Here is a 21,581-nt window from a genome sequence, read left to right as displayed (position 1 = left end):
AGGTGTACGTGTATGACCAAAACCTTCAACCAAGGTGGCCTTTTCTCTAGTTGTAAGGTTATTGACCATTTTAGTGCTTTCCCCAAAATTTTCACTAATCCTCAAATTTTTACCATAAATTCCCAATTAAACCCACTAAATGCAAAATAAGCCCCAAATTAATTCCCATTAACCAACAAATCCTGTTAATTTATCAAATTACCAAAATATCGCTAAGCTCATTTCGAGCCAGCTATTATACCCGTTCTGACATTTCCACTAAATTGCTTACTAGAACCGTGTAACGTCCCAAATTTGCTAATAGGGCTTAGTTCCTTAATTAGCGTGCTGGGAGGACATAATTCGATTTATCTATGAATTTAATTTAATATATGTGTGATTTATGTGAAATATATGAGTGGTATTATAATCTTACTATTTATGCAAGCGTATGCATCTTAAATGTGATTGTGGGCTTGATTTTGTGAAAATGACATTTTCGTAATTTTGACTCGTTGAGGGTATAATTGTAAATATATGTGTTATGTGATTGAGACCACATTATTATGTGGATATACTTGCGATAACTAGCTTAATTTAATCCTTTATAACAAGTTGGTAGAAAAGTCACAATGGGGACTTATACCCGGCTCGGGTTGAGCCAATGGGTATTTTGGTAATTTTGCGTAGGTAGGTAATTATTGGAGCATTATTGAAGGAAATATTCATATTGGGAGGATTAATAATTTAATTGGGAATTTACGATGTTAATTGAGGTTTCGTGGAGTATTAGGAAAATTGACTAATTTGCCCTTGGGGGATACTTTGAAGAGGAGTATAGAGTGAGGGTATTATGGTCATTTTATCAAGTGAATTAGAGAAGTGCCACTAGGTGGCTGGGCAGTCATGGACTCACTTTTTCCTTAGGCTCTCTTCCTCTCTTTGTTTTTCTTAACTCACTCTAGAAAGGACACTTGCATTGGATGGGAATTCTTGGAACTTTGGAGTAATCATTGAGTAACTGAGCAACAAGGGAGAGATTAGGAGCTGTTGAAGCTGCATTTAGCTAAAAAAAATTTAATCCTAAGGTGAGCTGTGGTTTTTCTGATTCGTAGGATTAGGGCTTAGGGAGTTCGGGTATCCATTTGGTGGCCTACTTGGGGGCTCGGGGGATGTTCCCAACTTCCCAAAAACTAGAATAGTAAGCTTAAGAATAGGGTCTGGGGTGAGACTCGTGATTTGAATTCAATCCCTAATAAGATTATGTTTATGTTGTCACTAGATTACTGCAAGGCTTGGAATTAGGATCGTACTTAGGGTCGTATCGTTTTTCGCACGGAACTCGAGGTAAGAAAACTGCACCCATATTGAAATGGGTTTGAGCCCCTGTGATTGAACTAGTTGTGACTGCTTTACATAGTTGAGTTATGTATGCATTGTATGTTTTTTCATATCTGGAAGTGCGGTACACGCTGGAACAGCCCTATGGCCACTTGAAAAGGGGCTGGAGCATGAGTTACGCTTGCCCAGTGCGCACTTGGCTGGCCCTATGTTCGCATAAATAGATTGAACATTGCTGGGCATGTTTATGATTACTAGGCATGCTATTCATATTTGTATCATGTTTACTATTTGTTATGCTTGATTGAGTTTTCTTGCTGGGTCTTGGCTCACGGGTGCTACGTGGTGTAGGAAAGGGCAAGGGGAAGCTGGACCAGCAATGAGTTGGAGAGCTTCAGGGGCCCTGTGTACATAGGCAGTTTGCTCGACCGCATGGTCGAGACTTCTTTTAGAGATTTAGGATTTAGTGGTTTTGCTGCTTAGGTTGGCTATTATGTACCTTTCTTGTTTTCACGTGTATCAATTTTAAACTCTTATTTTTGGGATCCCATGTATAGACCAAACCTTCTAATGAAAAGTAACAATCGTTTGACCAAAAAACTTTTATACCAAATTTTATTGAACCCTAACTACACGCTTTAATCCAAATGACTTGCTTAACGATATCAACACAATTTTCAACACAGTGAAACAGTCCTGGTTTAGTAGGGCGTGACAACTTGGGGTCAGGGCTGCCAAGGTTTAATGATTCCTAAAGATTGGCTGGGCATGTACACTCGCTGCCAAAGAAAAGCTCGACTCATGGTTGTGTAACCAATGATATGAATATATGTCAATTGCTTAATTGAATAGATGTCATATTTATATGTTAGCATAAGAATTATGAAATATACTGATAGGGCCTGGCCCTTGACTGTGATGTGTACATGAAAAGTCATGCTTCTTAGCATTGATATTGTATGTTAGTGTTATTGAAATGCTTGTTAGCATTGTGGTTGCATGTATTTTCTTAATTGTTGGTGTTGGACCGTGGAGTGTCTTCAAAGACCTATTATCATTGTTTAATTAGCCGAGTCATTGATTGCAGATATACTTGGAGATTTATGCATCCAGCACGATCAGTTCGACTAGCTGACAATGAGATCGAGGATAAGGATGATAAACAGGGTCAGAACCCTCTACCAGTCCCTGAGAACCGGCAACAGATGCTTGCTGATAAGCAAGCCAGCCTTCAGAGTTAAGAGGAGGAAATTTGATTATTGAGACAAGAGGTTCCATCAAGGAGCGATGCACCAGTCATGCCACCTGTTGTGGGATCAGTTGTGCAGCAACCAGAGGTTGAAAACAGGTGAGAACTGTAATATGAAAGATTCAGGAAACAACACCCTCCAACCTTTGACGAAGATCTGGATCCACTCAAGACTAAGTAGTGGACGAGCCTGACTACCTCCATCCTGGATTTTATGAGGGTGGTAGGTAATGACAGAGTGGCATGCACCACCTTTATGTTTTATGAAGATGCCTGTATTTGGTGGGAGGTGGCATCCCAAACTTGAAATGTTGTTACTATGAGTTGGGATGAGTTCTGAGACCTATTTAACAAGAAGTACTATAATAACGCAGTTAGAAAAGAAAAAGTTAACGAGTTTACTGGGTTGGTGCGAGGCAGTATGTTAGTCATCGAGTATGCCTTGAAATTTGATAAACTGGTTAAATTTGCACCTGACTTAGTGCCTAGAGATGAAGCCAGGCAAGATAGATTTTTTTGGGGGCTGAACACTATGATAGTCCGGGATGTTCAGATTACAAAAATACCTGGGGAAACTACTTATGCCCAGGTGGTTGAATAATTCCTCACAACTGAGGAGGCAGAGAATAAGACGTGGAGGGAGAGTATTGCACGATGTGATGTTGGAGGACAGTACCTCCATTTGTAGGATCTAGTAAGGACGAAGGCCTTACTGACCAGAAGAGGAAGACCCTTGACACCTTGACCACTATAGGTCCTGATAAGAGGGGTTGGGGTTTTCTGGGTGGCCGCCAGAGTGACAATGAGACTAGGAGGAATTACTAGAGTGTGTCAGGTGTAGGAGATGCCATTTGGGAGAATGCCAGACGAAGGCATGTTATCTGTGTGGGGGTGGTTGGACATCTCAAGAAAGACTGCCCGAGTTCAAAGAAAGATGAACCCAAGAAGGCGGACAACTTGACTCCAGCTTGAGTGTTCGCCCTAACTTAGGCAGAGGCTGAGGCTAGTACCTTAGTAGTGACATGTCAACTTTCTAGTGCTGGCACTTCTTACACTGTATTAATTGATTCTGGTGCTACACACTCCGTTATTTCTAGTAGAGTGATTGATAGATTGTGTAGACCTTGTGATTATTACACTATGGGGTTTGGGACATTATTGCCTACTACGGAGTTGGTAGTTTCTAGGAGATGGGTTAGGTCATTGCCAATGGTGGTGGACAACATAGAACTATCAAGGGATTTGATTGAGTTGGGCATGGATGATTTCGACATGATTATGGGAATGGATTGGTCAGCCAAGTACGGGGCGACTATAGACTGCAGGAAGAAGATGGTGACTTTTGATCCTGAGGGTGAGGATCCCATTGTTTTTGTTTGCAACGTGCATGAACCCCGTATGCTTATTATATTAGCACTGAGGGCTAGAGACTTATTGCAAGGAGGTTTCATAGGATTCCTAGCTAGTGTGGTGGAGACCACTAAGGTGATGTCAGTGGGACTAAAGGAGACCAGATTGGTGTGTGAGTTCTAAGATGTGTTCCCTGAGGACTTACCAGGATTGCCACCGCAATGGGAGATTGAGTTCGTTTTTTAGTTGGCACCAGGTACAGAATTAGTATCTAGGGCACCATACATAATGGCTCTGGCGGAACTGAAGGAGTTCAAGGTACAATTATAGGAACTACTGGACTTGGGATTTATTAAACCTAGCTTCTTACCATGAGGTGCGCCAGTTTTGTTTGTGAAGAAAAAGGATGGGACCTTGAGAATGTGTATACATTACAGGGAGTTGAACAAGCTGAATATAAAGAACAAGTACCCACTACCGAGGATAAAAGACCTGTATGACTAGCTGCAGGGTAAGACAATGTTCTCGACAATTGATCTTCGATTTGGTTATCACTAGTTGAGGATCAAGGATGAGGATATTCCAAATACGGCCTTTCGCACGAGGTTCGGTCATTACGAGTTCCTAGTCATGTAATTTGGGTTGACCAATGCCCATCGACATTTACAGATCTGATGAACAGGGTGTTCAAAGATTATTTGGATTAAGTTGTGATTGTCTTCATCGACGATATCCTAGTTAGTTTCATTCGGTGGCAGAGCATGAGCAGGACCTCCAATTAGTAATACATAGACTGAGGGAGCACTGGTTGTCTGCCAAGTTTAAGAAGTGGGAGTTTTGGTTACCGCAGGTGACGTTCCTCAGTCACATTGTTAGTGGAGACATGATTAAGGTAAATCTAGCCATGATTGAAGTAGTTAGGGAATTGTCAAGACCAAGGAATGCCTCGGAGGTCAAGGGTTTCCCTGGGATGGCAGAGTATTATCGGCGCTTCATGGAAGGATTCTCAAAGATTGTTACACCAATGACAGAATTAACATGCAAGAACTTGAAGTTTGTATGGTCAGACAAATGTGAGAATAACTTCCAGGAGTTGAAGCGACGACTGGTTACTGCTCCGGTGTTGAGCCTTCCTTTAGATGGGGGTAAGTTTGTGGTGTATTGCGATGCATCCAGACTAGGGTTAGGATGTGTGCTGATGAAGTCTGGGAAGGTGATTGGCTACGCATTACGAGAGCTAAAGGAATATGAACATCGACATTGCAAGTGTGGCGACACTATTTGTACGGAGGAAAGTGCAAGATATACACCGATCATAAGAGTTTGAAGTACTTCTTCACTCAGAAGGACTTAAACATGAGACAGGGATGTTGTCTATAATTAGTAAGGGAAGCCCAATGTAGTGGCAAACGCTTTGATTTGGAGAGGTCCGAGACAATTGTTAGTTCAAAGTGGATATCAATGGAATTGGCAGAAGACATGATTAGAGCTAGGATAGAGTTGGTGGTGGGCCAGTTGGCCAATATTACCTTGCAGTGGCAGAAGACATGACTAGAGCTAGGAGAGAGTTGGTGGTGGGCCAGATGGCCAATATTACCTTGCAATCCACTCTTTTGGATAGAGTAAACGAGGGCCAGATGAGTGATTCTTAGTTGATAAAGCTTAGAGGAAATGTCCTAGTTGTAGTTGCTAGGGATTATTCTATTACAGAGACGAGTTTGTTGAGATACAATGATCAGTTTTGTGTTTCAATGGACGTGGGTATCAGGAGAGAGATCCTTGATGAATCTCATACCACACCATATTCCTTACATCCAGGAACCACAAATATGTATCAAGATCTAAAGACCTTGTATTGGTGATCTGGGATAAAGAGACATGTGATTGATTATGTAGCGAAGTGTTTAACTTGTCAGCATGTAAAGGCTGAACACTAGCGACCAGTAGGGTTGTTATAGCCTTTAGGTATTCCTGAGTGAAAGTGGGAAGATGACACTATGGATTTTATAGGAGGCGTGCGTAGGACAGTGGGGCAACATGACTTGGTATGGGTGATTGTAGAAAGATATACCAAGTCAGCTCATTTTCTGCCAGTGAGAACAATTTTTACCGTGGACTAGTATGAAGAACTGTACGTGAGAGAGATTGTACATCTCCATGGGATTCTAAAATCTATAGTGTCAGACCGAGATCCCATCTTTACCTCTAAATTTTGGGGAAGTCTGTAGAAGGCTATGGGGACCCAACTGAGGTTTAGTACAACTTATCATCCTTAGACCGATGGACAATCTAAAAGGACGATTCAGATACTGGAAGACATGTTTAGGGCATGTGTATTAGATTTTGAGCCATTATGGAGTAATTATCTTCCGTTGATTGAGTTTTCATACAATAAAAATTACCAATCAACAATTGGAGTAGCTCCATTAGAGATGTTGTATGGCAGGATATGTAGATTACCCATTCAATGTGATGAGATGGGAGAGAGGAAGTACTTGGGACCTGAGATGGTTCAGAGAACTAGTGAGGCTATTGAAAAGATCATATCTCGAATGCTTGCCTCACAAAGTAGATAGAAAAGTTACACTGACCCTAAGCATAAGAACATGGAGTTCCAAGTAGGGGACCACATTTTTCTTCAAGTTTCACTGCTACGGGGAGTAAGCACGTTTGGAAGGAAGGGCGAGTTAAGCCCTAGGTTTGTAGGGCCTTTTGAGATCCTGGAAATGATCGGGAAGGTAGCCTATAGATTCGCTTTGCCCCCGTAATTATCAGGAGTCCATGATGTGTTTCACGTCTCAATGCTTCAAAAGTACATGTCAGACATGGCCCATGTGTTGGGTTATGACTATCTGGAGATACAGACATATTTGTCTTATGAAGAGCGACCATTTCAGATCCTAGATAGAAAAGACAAGGTTCTGAGGAACAAGATGATTCCTCTAGTCAAAGTTCTATGGAGAAACAACATGGTCGGGGAGGTGACGTGAGAGCTAGAGTCGGATATGCAAGATCAGTATCCCGAGTTGTTCAGGTAAATTTTGAGGACGAAATTTTCATTAGAAGGGGATAATTGTAACGTCCCAAATTTGCTAATAGGGCTTAGTTCTTTATTAATGTGTCGAGAGGGCATAATTGGATTTATATGTGAATTTAATTGAATATATGTGTGATTATGTGAAATGTATGAGTGGTATTATAATATGACTATTTACGCATGCTTATGTGTGTTAAATGTGATTGTGGGCCCATTTTTGTGAAAAATGTCATTTTCTTTATTTTGACCCATTGAGGGTATAATTATAAATATATTTTATGTTATCGAGACCACATTATTATGTGGATATACTTGCGATAACTGGCTTAAGTTGATCCTTTAGATCAATTTGGCAGAAAAGTAACAACAGGGACTTATACTAGGCTCGGGGTGAGCCAAAGGTTATGTGGATGCCAAACCAAGGAAAAAATCTTTGGTCCCTAGTTAGACTACGTGGTTAAAGGTCGGGTATTCATGCTATTAGGCTCGGACCTATGGGTCTTGTGAATATGGAATAATTTCCCTTGAAGCTTTCCTCGATGGAAGTATGGAAATTATAGGTGAACATTTCCCTAGGCCAATGGCCTCGCTCCATCAAGGTGTTTCGTGCCTCGGATGGATCTCATGCCTAGAAGGGTGTCTCGCACCATGCCACGCCCAGCCTCATGCAGCGAGGCGCTCCAAGCCTCACCCAGCCTCGCACAGCGAGACACCCAAGGCCTCGCCCAACCTCACGTAGTAAGGCGCTCCATCCCTCGGCCAGCCTCGCCCAGCCTCGTGTAGCACGGTGCTCCAGGCCTCGCCCAACCACGCCCAACCACGCCCAGCCTTGCGTAGCGAGGCGCTCTAAGCCTCGCCCAGTCTCGCACAGCAAGGCGCACCAAGCCTCGCACAGCGAGACACTCCCTGCCTCGCCCACCTACCATGCACCTGGCACCTTGCGAGACGTCACGCCCTCGCGCACCTAGGCGCCTCGCAAGACATCATGACCCCGCACGCCTAGGCGCCTCGTGCCACCAGCATCCGTCCTGCGCTATGCACCATCTCGGAGGCTAGCTAGGTGAAGGCTGCCGAGGAGGTTCTGTTGGAAAAACTTATACAGGATCTTTATTTATTTTCATGTATATCTAATATTAAACAAATTAATACGAGATAGCCTAAAACATGATTCTAAAATTGAATTCAAAGAGAAACAAATAATATAATACTTACAGTATACGCAGCGGAATTAAGAGTCCTTCCTTCAGTTTCTCTAACTCTTGTATCCTTTCTGTCACAGAGTATTATCAAGAAACTGAACCGATCTTCTATTTTCTTCACGATCTTCCAATGTATCCTTAGAACCACCTAGACTAGTGTGGGCAATTCTCAACACATGAGATAGATATAGAGAGAAGAAGAGAAAATAACAAAGAGGCTTAGAAAAGGACTTGTGTTTAGAGAGAATATAAAACTATCAGAAAATCTGACTTATCAAAAACCATTGTTTTGACTTCTCTATAAGCACTCCTTTTATGGACTCAATTAGGCCATTTAATTTAATTAAAAAATCAATAAAATAACAGCCATTTTGAAGCCCTAGGTCGAAATTATCATGGGCTATAGGCCCGTGAAATTTCCCATTTGATTATAAGCCCATTGGACTTAAAATCAAGGCTTGTATTATTTTCTATTGATTTAATTAATTAAATCCTTTATCAAATTAATTATTTATAATTTGAACCTTGATTTAAACTTATTTATTAATTTAGATACCAATTTATCTTAATTAATAAATCTGCCATAATTTCTCTTTTTTTCTCAAAATTACACAACTCTGTGAAACTATCCAAAATTGACCTGGTCAACTTTGATAATTCTAATTGATGATTAAATCAATTAATTGAGACTATCTAGATGATTTTATCCAAGGTACAATGGGGACCATGGGCCTATGAAATCAAGCTCCAATAAGTTATCATAAATCTAACAAATAAATTTACTAACTTATTAATTTCTCGTGACTCCACTATAGACTTGGAATTGCACTCTTGAATTCATAGAACGCTCCATAACAAATATAGATACGCTATTAATTATCCATTGTTACAACCATAATTGTCACTCAATCCTCTATAGACGGTCTACAATGAGATAGGACTAAAATACCGTTTTACCCCTCATTGTATTTTATCCTTAAAACACTTAGTTACTTGTAAATGATATTTCAGTAAACTAATTTAATTATTGAAATGAGATCTCTATCATTTAACACCTTGAACCAAACTAAAAGGAAACCATCGTTTCACTTCTTCATCAGAAGCTATAGATGTTCATATCTATGATTAACACTCCCACTCAATTATACTACCGAGTTCCCAAGATGTAAGTATGGGCTAGTCCGTAGGGTAAGCTGGTAACGAACAAGTCAAAGAACTCAAATAATACAATCAGTTAGAATACTAACCACTCATAATTAAGATTGAATTGACCTATGGTCAACTATATGATATGACTAGAATAGATAATAACGACATGTTTACTTATCTTATCAACTGTCAATATCGGTCCTGTCCGATGTAACAAATACATCTGATCTTATCTACTTTGCTAATGTTCTGGAAAGAACATAACACTGTAATGTGTAAGTAGATCATATCGTAGATTGGCAAGTCAGTGTAAATGCAATGCACTGACTAATCTTAGGACTAACTTATTTTTGAACATATAATCATATTTATATTCCACTGTGATTACGTCACTATAAATAAGATTAGCTATATGCTAGGGATTTAATAGAAGTTTATATTAAACAAATAATCATGAAAATAAAACATGTAAGCAAAGTGATTGACCAAGTCAAAAAATGATTTCTATTCTTTTATTGATAATAAAATGAGATTACAAAGAATTTGGGTTTTAATTAGGGCATAAAACCCCAACAAACTCCCACTTGCACTAATTGAAACTAATGCCTTAATTATACTAATCCCATCTCCTTGATATGCTTATCAAATGTAGCTTCTGGTAGTGTCTTTGTAAACGGATCTGGAAGATTGTCTTCAGTTGCAATCTTCATAACCTTCACATCTCCCCTGGCCACATATTCTCGAATAATGTGATACTTCCTTTCTATATGCTTACTCCTCTTGTGACTTCGAGGTTCTTTTGAGTTGGCTATCGCTCCTGTATTGTCACAAAATAACACAAGCGGTTTATCCATTTCTGGAATAACACCAAGATCCGAATAGAACTTCTTTAGCCAGACTATTTCCTTAGCTGCTTCTGACGCGGCTATGTACTCAGCCTCCATGGTGGAATCTGAGATTGCAAACTGCTTTACGCTTCTCCAAATCACAGCTCCACCCCCAAGAGTAAACACCATTCCAGAAGTAGACTTTCTGTCATCGACATCAGTCTGAAAATCTGAATCGGTGTAGCCTATAGGGTTCAGAACACCACCCTTGTAGACTAACATATAATCCCTAGTCCGTCTCAAATACTTCAGGATATGCTTAACTGCTATCCAATGTTCTGGTCCTGGGTTTGACTGATACCTGCTTACTACTCTCACTGCATAGCAGATATCTGGTCTAGTACACAACATGGCATACATCAGACTTCCAACTGCAGATGCGTAAGGAACTTTTCTCATTGCATCTTCCTCTTCAGGAGTCTGGGGAGACTGCTTCTTTGAAAGATGAATTCCATGGTGGGACGGTAGACGCCCTTTCTTGGAATTTGTCATTGAGAAACGTTCAAGCACTTTGTCAATGTAAGCTGCTTGAGATAGAGCTAAAAGTTTGTTCTTTCTATCCCTGATGATTTGGATACCTAGAACATAACTTGCTTCACCCAAATCCTTCATCTGGAATTGAGTGCTCAGCCAATTCTTCACATCTGATAATTTCTTAACATTGTTTCCAATGAGTAAGATATCATCTACATAAAGAACCAGGAATACCACTACTTTATTTGCCTTCAATTGGTAAACACAGGGCTCATCAATATTTTGTTCAAAGCCATAGGTTTTGATTATTTCATCAAACCTAAGATTCCAGGAACGAGAAGCTTGCTTAAGTCCATAGATGGACCTATTTAACTTACAAACTTTTCCTTCTTGTCCAGATACTTTAAATCCTTCTGGCTGATCCATATAAATGACCTCGTCAAGCTTTCCATTAAGAAAATCTGTCTTGACGTCCATTTGCCAAATCTCATAGTCGAGAGCGGCTACTATGGATAGGAGGATGCGAATGGATTGGAGCATGGCTACCAGACTAAAAGTTTCCTCATAGTCCACGCCTTCTCTTTGGGTATAACCCTTTGCCACTAATCGAGCTTTATAAGTCTCGATATTTCCATCAACACCTCGCTTCTTCTTGTAGATCCACTTGCACCCAATGGCCCTAAAGTCACTAGGTGCTTCCACAAGATCCCAGACAGAATTTGAGTACATAGACTCCATTTCCTGTTTCATGGCTTCGAGCCATAGTTCCTTTTCAGGGCTAGCCATTGCCTGTTTGAAAGACAATGGATCATCATCACTAGTGTCACTAACAACCATATTGGTTTCACCATCCAAACCATAGCGAACTGGGTTCTTCGAAACCCTCCCACTACGACGAGGCTTCGTGACTGTTTGCTCAGGAACAGTGGTACTTTCTTCATTTAAATCGACTTGCGTCGGTTGTACATGAAGAGTGGGAATTTCATCATCAACTTGCGTTGATGACGATGGAACATTGGTTGGAGTCAATTCTTTAACCATCTCCTCTAAAACTACTTTGCTGCGAGGTTTAAAGTTCTGGACATAGTCATTTTCCAGAAAAGTAGCATTTGTTGAAGTAAACACTTTCTTTTCTGAATGACTATAGAAAAGTCCACCCCGAGTACCTTTAGGATAGCCAACAAACATGCAAACTTCAGTTCGCGGTTCTATCTTTCTCTCCTTTTTCCTCAGGACGTGAGCGGGACACCCCCAGATTCTATAATGGCGTAAACTAGGTTCACGACCATTCCAGCGTTCTAAAGGTGTTTTGGGGATTGATTTTGATGGAACGACATTGAGAATGTCATTTGCGGTTTCAATTGCATGTCCCCAGAACCAAGTTGGTAGAGTTGAGTAACTAAGCATGCATCTAACCATTTCCAATAAAGTTCTGTTTCGGCGTTCCGCTACACCATTTTGTTGCGAAGTACCTGGGGCAGTAAGTTGTGATAAAATCCCAAGTTCAGTTAAATGATCTTGGAACTGCATATCCAAATATTCTCCACCCCTATCAGATCACAAGATCTTTAACCTTTTACCTAATTGGTTCTGAGCCATTGCTAGGAATTTCTGAAACTTTGAAAATGTTTCTAATTTCCTATGCATTAGGTAAAGACATGAGTATCTAGAGTAATCGTCAATGAAAGTGACGAAATACTCAAAACCGCCCCTGGCTTGTACATTCAAAGGTCCACAAACATCTGAATGCACAAGACCAAGTGGTTCTTGGCCCTATCACCCTTTGCAGAGAATGGACGCTTGGTCAGTTTGCCTCCTAGACAAGATTCACAGATAGGTAATTCACCTAAGGCGAGTTCCCTCAAAGGTCCGTCCTTTGTAAGTCTTTGAATCCTATCATAGCCAATGCGACCTAGTCTCAAGTGCCATAAATACGTCATATTATTGTTATCGGTCTTTTGACATTTATTGGTCATAGGTTTAGCTACTTTGAATAAATCATTGTTAAGAGCGAGGGGTTTGTTAGGTCGCAGAATATAAAGCCCATTTTCCAAACATGCAATACACAATTGTGATCCATTGAAAGAAATAGATATATTAAAACATGTGAAAGTCATAACAAATCGTTCTAATTGCAACATGGAAACTGAAATTAAATTTCTACTAAAATCTGGAATAAAAAATACATCTTTTAAAATTAAGTATTTATTTCCGAACTTCAGACGAGCTATTCCTCTAGCTTGGACCTTAATGAACGCTCCGTTCCCAACTCTAAGCTTTAAGCCACCTTCGTTCTTGTTTTCAGCTTTCGAAGACGAAGCTTGGTTAGCTTCAGCCTTATCTAGATAAGCAACAACATCAGTAGTCTTATTTTCACCTCCTTTACTAGGTCCACCCATGACAGGTTCAATAATCTGAAGCTCGTTCATGAGCTGCGTCAGACCATAGCTGAGTTGAGCACGAACGTGCAGACACGGTGCCATCCGAGAATTTACGGTGCCATCACGAACGTGCAGAGACGGTGCTATCCAAGCATTTATGGTACCATCACGAGCATTTACGGTGCCATCACTATCGTGCGGACACGGTGCTCGTTCTGGGGATTCCTCAATCATGATGAACTCGAAGTTGTCACTTATCAACTCTATGTTGATATCCTGGTTCCAATTATGGAAGTTTTCTCCGGTGAGTTTCTCCATTGAAAGTTGAGAAAGGATGGGAGTAGACACAGACACTACTTAACTTAAAACTACAAATTATCAATAAAATAGAAATCAATCACATTTGCGCAATAAAACTTCTATTCACACAAATTTCAAGAAATAGCACAACATATACCAAAAATATGTAAGATATGAGAAAAAATACAAAAAAACAATCATATCTCTATTTCTTTAGGTTTTTAACTAATCTATGCTATCCTTGTCCCGGTTGGCGAGAGTCAAAAATACCACTAGTTAAATAGAGTTGTAAACTCATTTAATAATGGACACCATTATTAACAACCTACTATTCGATCAAAATAAGAAAACAAAATCTCTTATTTTATGAGCTAGACCCACGATTTCAGTAATCATAGATTTAGTCCTAGTAGTCACCGTAGGGGTGAGTCTAGTAGAATTTGACCTATAGTTATCTATCTTTCGAAATCTAACCTTGTCAAAATAACTAATGAACACCTTCCGTAGGGGGACGAATCAAAGCGCCTCGAGGCCCCATTAAGCTATTGACTATGTTAAACCAACGGTGGAGATCGAATAAAATTCTTAAAATAAGCTCATTATAAAATTAAAATTAGTATTTTTATTATTTATTTTTAGAAAATTAATGACTATGGTTTTCCAAAAAAAATTAAACAGATTAAAATTTTTAAAACCAAAGTCCTATAATTTCTTATTAATTCTAAAGTGTCACATTGAAACAAATTCAATTAATTTAGAATTAATTTGTTGCTAATCAATATTTAGGTTTAACAAATATAATGAACCTATACAATTAAGTCCAACTCAGGTAAATGGGCCTTAACAATTGGGCTTGTATGGAGGAGGGCTGGGTCCAGTATGTCGTTCCCACTACAAAGGCCCTCTATCTTCCATACAAGGTCCAAAAGACAGGAATTTAAACCTTCGTTTTATTAATTGTTATTAATTGATTAGGCCCACTATAGTCATGCAAAGCAAATGGGCCTTCACAAGTGGAATCACCCATAAGAGAGGAATTTAAACTTTACATTTTCTAATGGGCCCAAATAAAACCTATCATTTTTATGAATATATTATTTGGCAAAATACCATATATCTAACAAACATATGGGCCACTATATGCATCTAGGCCCAATTGCAAAAATACCACATGTAGTGCAAACAGACATGTTATAATTGGATGGGCCTAATCATGTTACTATATGAGCAATTCTATGAATTTATGCAAAAATACCACAATTTATTTCATTTGCAAAAATACAACAATTAATTATCTAGAATTTATAAAAAAAATTCAAACTAATTAAATTTTTACAAAAAATAAGTCAATTTAAATGAAATTTATCAACAATTAACAATAGTTAATTTAAATTTCATTTATCAACAATCAACTTGGTTTTAGGTTAATTTGAAAAAAAAATATTAATTTAATTTAAATAGGATTTATCAACAATTAACCAAAGTTAATTTAAATCCCAATTATTAAAAAAATATATTTTATTAATTGGCTGAAAAAAAAAATTTGATATTTTTCAAAATTTAACCAATTTTAAATTTTAAAATCAATATCTAAACTATTTTCCAAAAATATCTTGTGTTGTTATAACTATTAGCTAATATTTTAACCATTTAAAATATATATATATATATAAATAGTTATAACAACCTTAAAATATCTCAAAATAGTCAAACAAATTTAAATATCCATAAAAATATCTAACTAACAATATTAAATTTCAAATAATTTAAATATTAAAAACTATAGAATAAAAAGATATTTATATTTTCAAATAAAGATTTAATAAAAATATCAAGAATTTAAATGAAAATATCTTAAATATCTGATATCATAATTCTAATATTTTAATATATTAAAAGATTTAAAATTAAGTTGTTAGTCTAATTTTAAATTTGAATATGAATCTTTGTAGAAAATATCTAATTATTCAAATCTTAACTAACCAAAATATCTTATTTTAAAAAAAATTAAATGATAAAACAAAAAAGATATTTTAGGTTTTGATTATAAATAATTTATTTCAACAAATTTTAATTTTATTTATTTTTCAAAAAAAAAAAAAAAATCTGGATGAACAGTACCATATCGGGTACTGTTCACCGTAGGGGTGCACTGGCTGCTGGTGGCGCGCGTGCGCGGATGGGTGGTGGCGCGCTGGGCGCGCGCGCGTGCGTGTGCAGTTGTGCACGGTGTGCGCGCGCGCATGGTAGCCAGAACAAAAAATTTCGAAAAAATTTTTGTGCAATTTTTTCAACCAAAACCATTTTCTAATTATTTTTTAACATGTTTTACACAAAATAAAGCATATATAAAAATTAATAGCATAGAAAACACAACAAAATAACCTAAAAATTGCTAAAATTCACATAAAATCAATATGCTTCATAAAAACATGAAAACCATCCAATTATTCAAACATATCAAATAATCCAATTTTAAACATGTTCATGCATGAAAATAAAGATTACCAAAGGCTCTGAGGCCAGTTGTTGGAAAAACTTATACAGGATCTTTATTTATTTTCATGTATATCTAATATTAAACAAATTAATACGAGATAGCCTAAAACATGATTCTAAAATTGAATTCAAAGAGAAACAAATAATATAATACTTACAGTATACGCAGCGGAATTAAGAGTCCTTCCTTCAGTTTCTCTAACTCTTGTATCCTTTCTGTCACAGAGTATTATCAAGAAACTGAACCGATCTTCTATTTTCTTCACAATCTTCCAATGTATCCTTAGAACCACCTAGACTAGTGTGGGCAATTCTCAACACATGAGATAGATATAGAGAGAAGAAGAGAAAATAACAAAGAGGCTTAGAAAAGGACTTGTGTTTAGAGAGAATATAAAGCTATCAGAAAATTTGACTTATCAAAAACCCTTGTTTTGACTTCTCTATAAGCACTCCTTTTATAGACTCAATTAGGCCATTTAATTTAATTAAAAAATCAATAAAATAACAGCCATTTTGAAGCCCTAGGTCGAAATTATCATGGGCTATAGGCCCGTGAAATTTCCCATTTGATTATAAGCTCATTGGACTTAAAATCAAGGCCTGTATTATTTTCTATTGATTTAATTAATTAAATCCTTTATCAAATTAATTATTTATAATTTGAACATTGATTTAAACTTATTTATTAATTTAGATACCAATTTATCTTAATTAATAAATCTGCCATAATTTCTCTTTTCTTCTCAAAATTACACAACTCTGTGAAACTATCCAAAATTGACCTGGTCAACTTTGATAATTCTAATTGATGATTAAATCAATTAATTGAGACTATCTAGATGATTTTATCCAAGGTACAATGGAGACCATGGGCCTATGAAATCAAGCTCCAATAAGTTATCATAAATCTAACAAATAAATTTACTAACTTATTAATTCCTCGTGACTCCACTATAGACTTGGAATTGCACTTTTGAATTCATAGAACGCTCCATAACAAATATAGATACGCTATTAATTATCCATTGTCACAACCATAATTGTCACTCAATCCTCTATAGACGGTCTACAATGAGATAGGACTAAAATACCGTTTTACCCCTCATTGTATTTTATCCTTAAAACACTTAGTTCCTTGTAAATGATATTTCAGTAAACTAATTAAATTACTGAAATGAGATCTCTATCATTTAACACCTTGAACCAAACTAAAAGGAAACCATCGTTTCACTTCTTCATCAGAAGCTATAGATGTTCATATCTATGATTAACACTCCCACTCAATTATACTACCGAGTTCCCAAGATGTAAGTATGGGCTAGTCCGTAGGGTAAGCTGGTAACGAACAAGTCAAAGAACTCAAATAATACAATCAGTTAGAATACTAACCACTCAGAATTGAGATTGAATTGACCTATGGTCAACTATATGATATGACTAGAATAGATAATAACGACATGTTTACTTATCTTATCAACTGTCAATATCGGTCCTGTCCGATGTAACAAATACATCCGATCTTATCTACTTTGCTAATGTTCTGGAAAGAACATAACACTGTAATGTGTAAGTAGATCATATCGTAGATTGGCAAGTCAGTGTAAATCCGGTGCACTGACTAATCTTAGGACTAACTTATTTTTGAACATATAATCATATTTATATTCCACTGTGATTACGTCACTATAAATAAGATTAGCTATATGCTAGGGATTTAATAGAAGTTTATATTAAACAAATAATCATGAAAATAAAACATGTAAGCAAAGTGATTGACCAAGTCAAAAAATGATTTCTATTCTTTTATTGATAATAAAATGAGATTACAAAGAATTTGGGTTTTAATTAGGGCATAAAACCCCAACAGGTTCGTGCACCCCCGTATACCACGCGGAGCCACAATACCTCATCATCTTATTCCAAGTATAGTGGCACCTCCTATGGGCTGAAGACACCCCGCCCGCATGCAAATTGTCCAAGGGTCTCTTTGCCATGACGACAGGGCCAGGAGGAGAGCCACCCATGTAAGGCCTTCATTACCTCACCACGTACCATATGTCCCTTGCTCCCCAAATAGAGAAGGGGAACTGGTAAGTGTGTCCAACACTTAGAAAAATATTAGAAGGTGATAAGAGAAGATGTTTTAGGGGAGATAGGAGAAGGACCTTCAGGAACCGAGGACGTGAGCTGGTACAAGATACATGTACGTATATGGATGCAGAATGTACAACCACAAGGAGGACAGAGGCGTGACCCTGACATCTGGATCGTACAAGTAGTGGTGGTATAGATTTGTACAAAGAGTGGAGACACTAACCTCTGGCTATGTACCAGGCTGATACCACCACTTTCAGCTCCACTATGACCTGTGCCATAACCCTGGCAATGTACCTGTGTACAATCTTTTCCCTTGGGGCCATGATGTATTAGGGCCATTAGAGCTCCAATATAAATAGACCTTCACCCCTCCTGCAAAGGGGTTGGAAAACTCATTATACACGCAGGCTATTGAGAAATATACAAAGGCTTACTCCATTGTTGATCTGTATTTTACCTTTCCGTAAGCTTATTCTAAGTTCTTATCTAAATCTAAATATCTTCATACTTATCTTTGAGTTTTCCGATCTGATTTCGTTGACGAGATTTCACCGTCAACATGTTATTTTAGTAATTTTATGTAGGGTGTTAATTGAGGTTCAGTGGATTTTTAGGCAAATTGACTAATTTTCCCTCGTGGAATACTTTGAATAGGAGTATAGAGTGACGATATTATGGTCATTTGATCAAGGGAATTAGAAAAGTTCCACTAGGTGGTTGGGCAGTCAAGGACTCATGTTTTCCATAGGTCTCTCCCTCTCCAGGTTTTTCTTAACTCACTCTTGGAAGGACACTTGAATTGGAGGGGAATTCTTGGAACTTTAGAGTAATCCTAAGGTGAGTTGTTGCTTATGTTTTCTTTTCACTTGTTGGAGTGTTCTTGATAAGTTTCTTTGGGAACTTTTCAATATGATTTTCAAAAATTTTAGGTTTGTTATGTTTAAGCGAAGGAGGTAGGCATAGAATCAGTTGTAAAATGGATTTGGAATTCGAAATTGGACTGGAATAATGAGTTGTGGTTATAATTTTCAGATTTGAGTGGGAGCTTTCGTTCAAGAGCTCTATGTTATGAATCTTTGTATCTTTGGGTTTTTGATGTTATTAGTGATGCTATGATAGTATGTTGATGTTGTAGTGCTGACTTGTGGGTTGTTTTCTGGCCAAAACCGGTTGGAAAGTCAGTTTTCAGTCGATTTTTTGGGTCTGGTATGCAGGGGAATCACAGAGGCTCGGTTTGGGGAAGAACACAAGAACCTAGGCTCGTTTTGAAGTTTCTGGCGACCTAGCGCGACCGCGCTAGGTTGGGAAATGACTGCGCTAGTGTCTCAAGGAATGGGGATTTTGAACTAAGTCTTGGGTTCCGGGGTTAGTGGTGCGACCATGCTGGGCTAGGTTGCGACCAAGCCAGTACCCTAGAAAGCCCAAATTTGTTGTGGGCACGACTGCGCCAGGTGCCCCGAAATGTGGATTTGCTGTTTGGGCTCGGGGAGTTCGAGAATTTATTTGGTGGCCCACTTGGGGGCTCGGGGGATGTTTCTAACATCACAGAAACTGGATTAGTAATCTTAAAAATAGGGTCTTGGGTGAGACTCAAGATTTTAAGTCAATCCCTAATAAGAGTATGTTTATGTTGTGACTAGATTACCGCAATGCTCGGGATCAGGATCGTACTTGAGGACGTATTATTTATCTCACGGAACTCAAGGTAAGAAAACTAAACCCATGTTGAAATTAGGGCTTGAGCCCTTGTGATTGAAATAATTGTGACTATGTCTTGAATAGTTTGTTTGAGTGTGAATAATTGTGTTGTACATAGTTGAGTTATGTATGCATTGTATGTTTGTTCCTATTTGGAAGTGCGGTACGCATAGGTACGACCCTATGGCTTCTTGAAAAAGGACTGGAGCGTGAGTTACGCTTGCCCAGTTCTATATCTTTCTGAATAAAACAAGACTGTTGCACTCTTGGGTGGCCCTATGGACACATAAATAGATTGAATATTGCTTAGCATGTTTATGATTACTTGGCATTCTATTCATAATTGTATCCTGTTGAATGTTTGTTATGCTTGATTGAGTTTTCTTGTTTGGCCTTGGATCACGGGTGCTACGTGGTGTGTTAGGATTAATGCCCTAAAAGCATGTAAAGATATTTTATTGGTTTTAAATAAAAGTACAATTTTATTAAATTTGAATGTTATAATTATTGTTTGAATTAATTATATAATAATATCAAGAAAATTCTCTATTCATTCATGAGAATATGATCTTGTATTAGTATATATAATGAATAAAATAATCAGTAACATATTAAAGTAAGTAATTTTAATGAATGGTTACTAGTACGGTTTGTTAAGCATACGAGATGAAAGTAATCTAGATTCGGATCTTAGTAAAGATGCTGTATATAATAGAGATTATATATGAAAGGACCGATGAGAATTAATTACCTTTATAAACTTGTCATTTGACATAAACATTTTATTCTTGTCATAATAGATGATTATTTGTAGATCAGTCTAAATCCTAAGTATTCATGAACTCCTATTTATGTTTATTGGATCTCTTGATTCACTCGTTGAGGTCTCTTAGAATAATGAGGCTAATCTCTTTTGTTTTGGAGATTCAATATCATGGATGGCTGGGAACATGAATTACAATATTGGAATCCATAGTTTCCTAACGGATCGAATATTGATTCCCTTAAGGGTTGTGTAATACCCTGGTTACTCCAAGACTGCTACTATGAACTTTGAACCGTGCTTAGCTCTCTATTCGAGTCATTTGGTTATAAACGTGCATCTAGGTGTTATTAACAGGCTAAGGTGAAAAACCAATCACTACTACAAAATTGACATGGGACGATGGTTTTAAACCGTCGTATGGACTCTCGTACGTCGGTTCTAATACCATCATCCCATGCAATGTCATGCCATGTAAATCATGACATGACGGTTTAAATAAAAGCGTCATCTCTTGTTGTAAATGAGATGATGGTCCCTATACAAGCGTTGTCTCTTGTGGTACATGAGACGACAATTTCTGTGCAAGCGTCATCAACTGCAGTAAATCAGACAACAGTTCCTACTCAAGCGTCATCCTCCTGCAGTACATGAGATGACAATTTATGTGCAAGCATCGTCCCCCGCAATACATAAGACGACAGTTTTGTGGAGACCGACGTCCCATGTAGAATATGAGAATTTTTTCATTTCTCTATTTTCAACCACTATATTCATTCATAATTTCCTGTGTAATTACAACATAGTTCAGAAAGAATCAACAGGCAGAAATAGAACTTAGTATGTTCCAAATCTAAAAATTACAAGATCAAAATATACATTTTATGGTATGTTTGAGTTTTATGATACATTTTATGGTATGTTTGAGTTTTATGACATTTCTTACTCTATGTTTGAGTTTTATAAGACACATTGATCTTACTTTATATCTTTAAATGTTATAAAATTATTTTTTTAATTAAATATGTGAGGCGTACGCCACTCACAAAAACAAAACGCCTTGAGGCGTATTAGCGGTATTTTAAACATTGCTTGCTACCAATGTATCAGTCCAAGTGTGACAACATATTCATTGCGATATCATTTATAGGAGTATTGTCATTAAAATTTTGAAG

The sequence above is a fragment of the Humulus lupulus genome, chromosome 3, assembly GCF_963169125.1.
Source record: "Humulus lupulus chromosome 3, drHumLupu1.1, whole genome shotgun sequence".
Classification (NCBI taxonomy): domain Eukaryota; kingdom Viridiplantae; phylum Streptophyta; class Magnoliopsida; order Rosales; family Cannabaceae; genus Humulus; species Humulus lupulus.
This window is presented reverse-complemented; position numbering follows the sequence as displayed.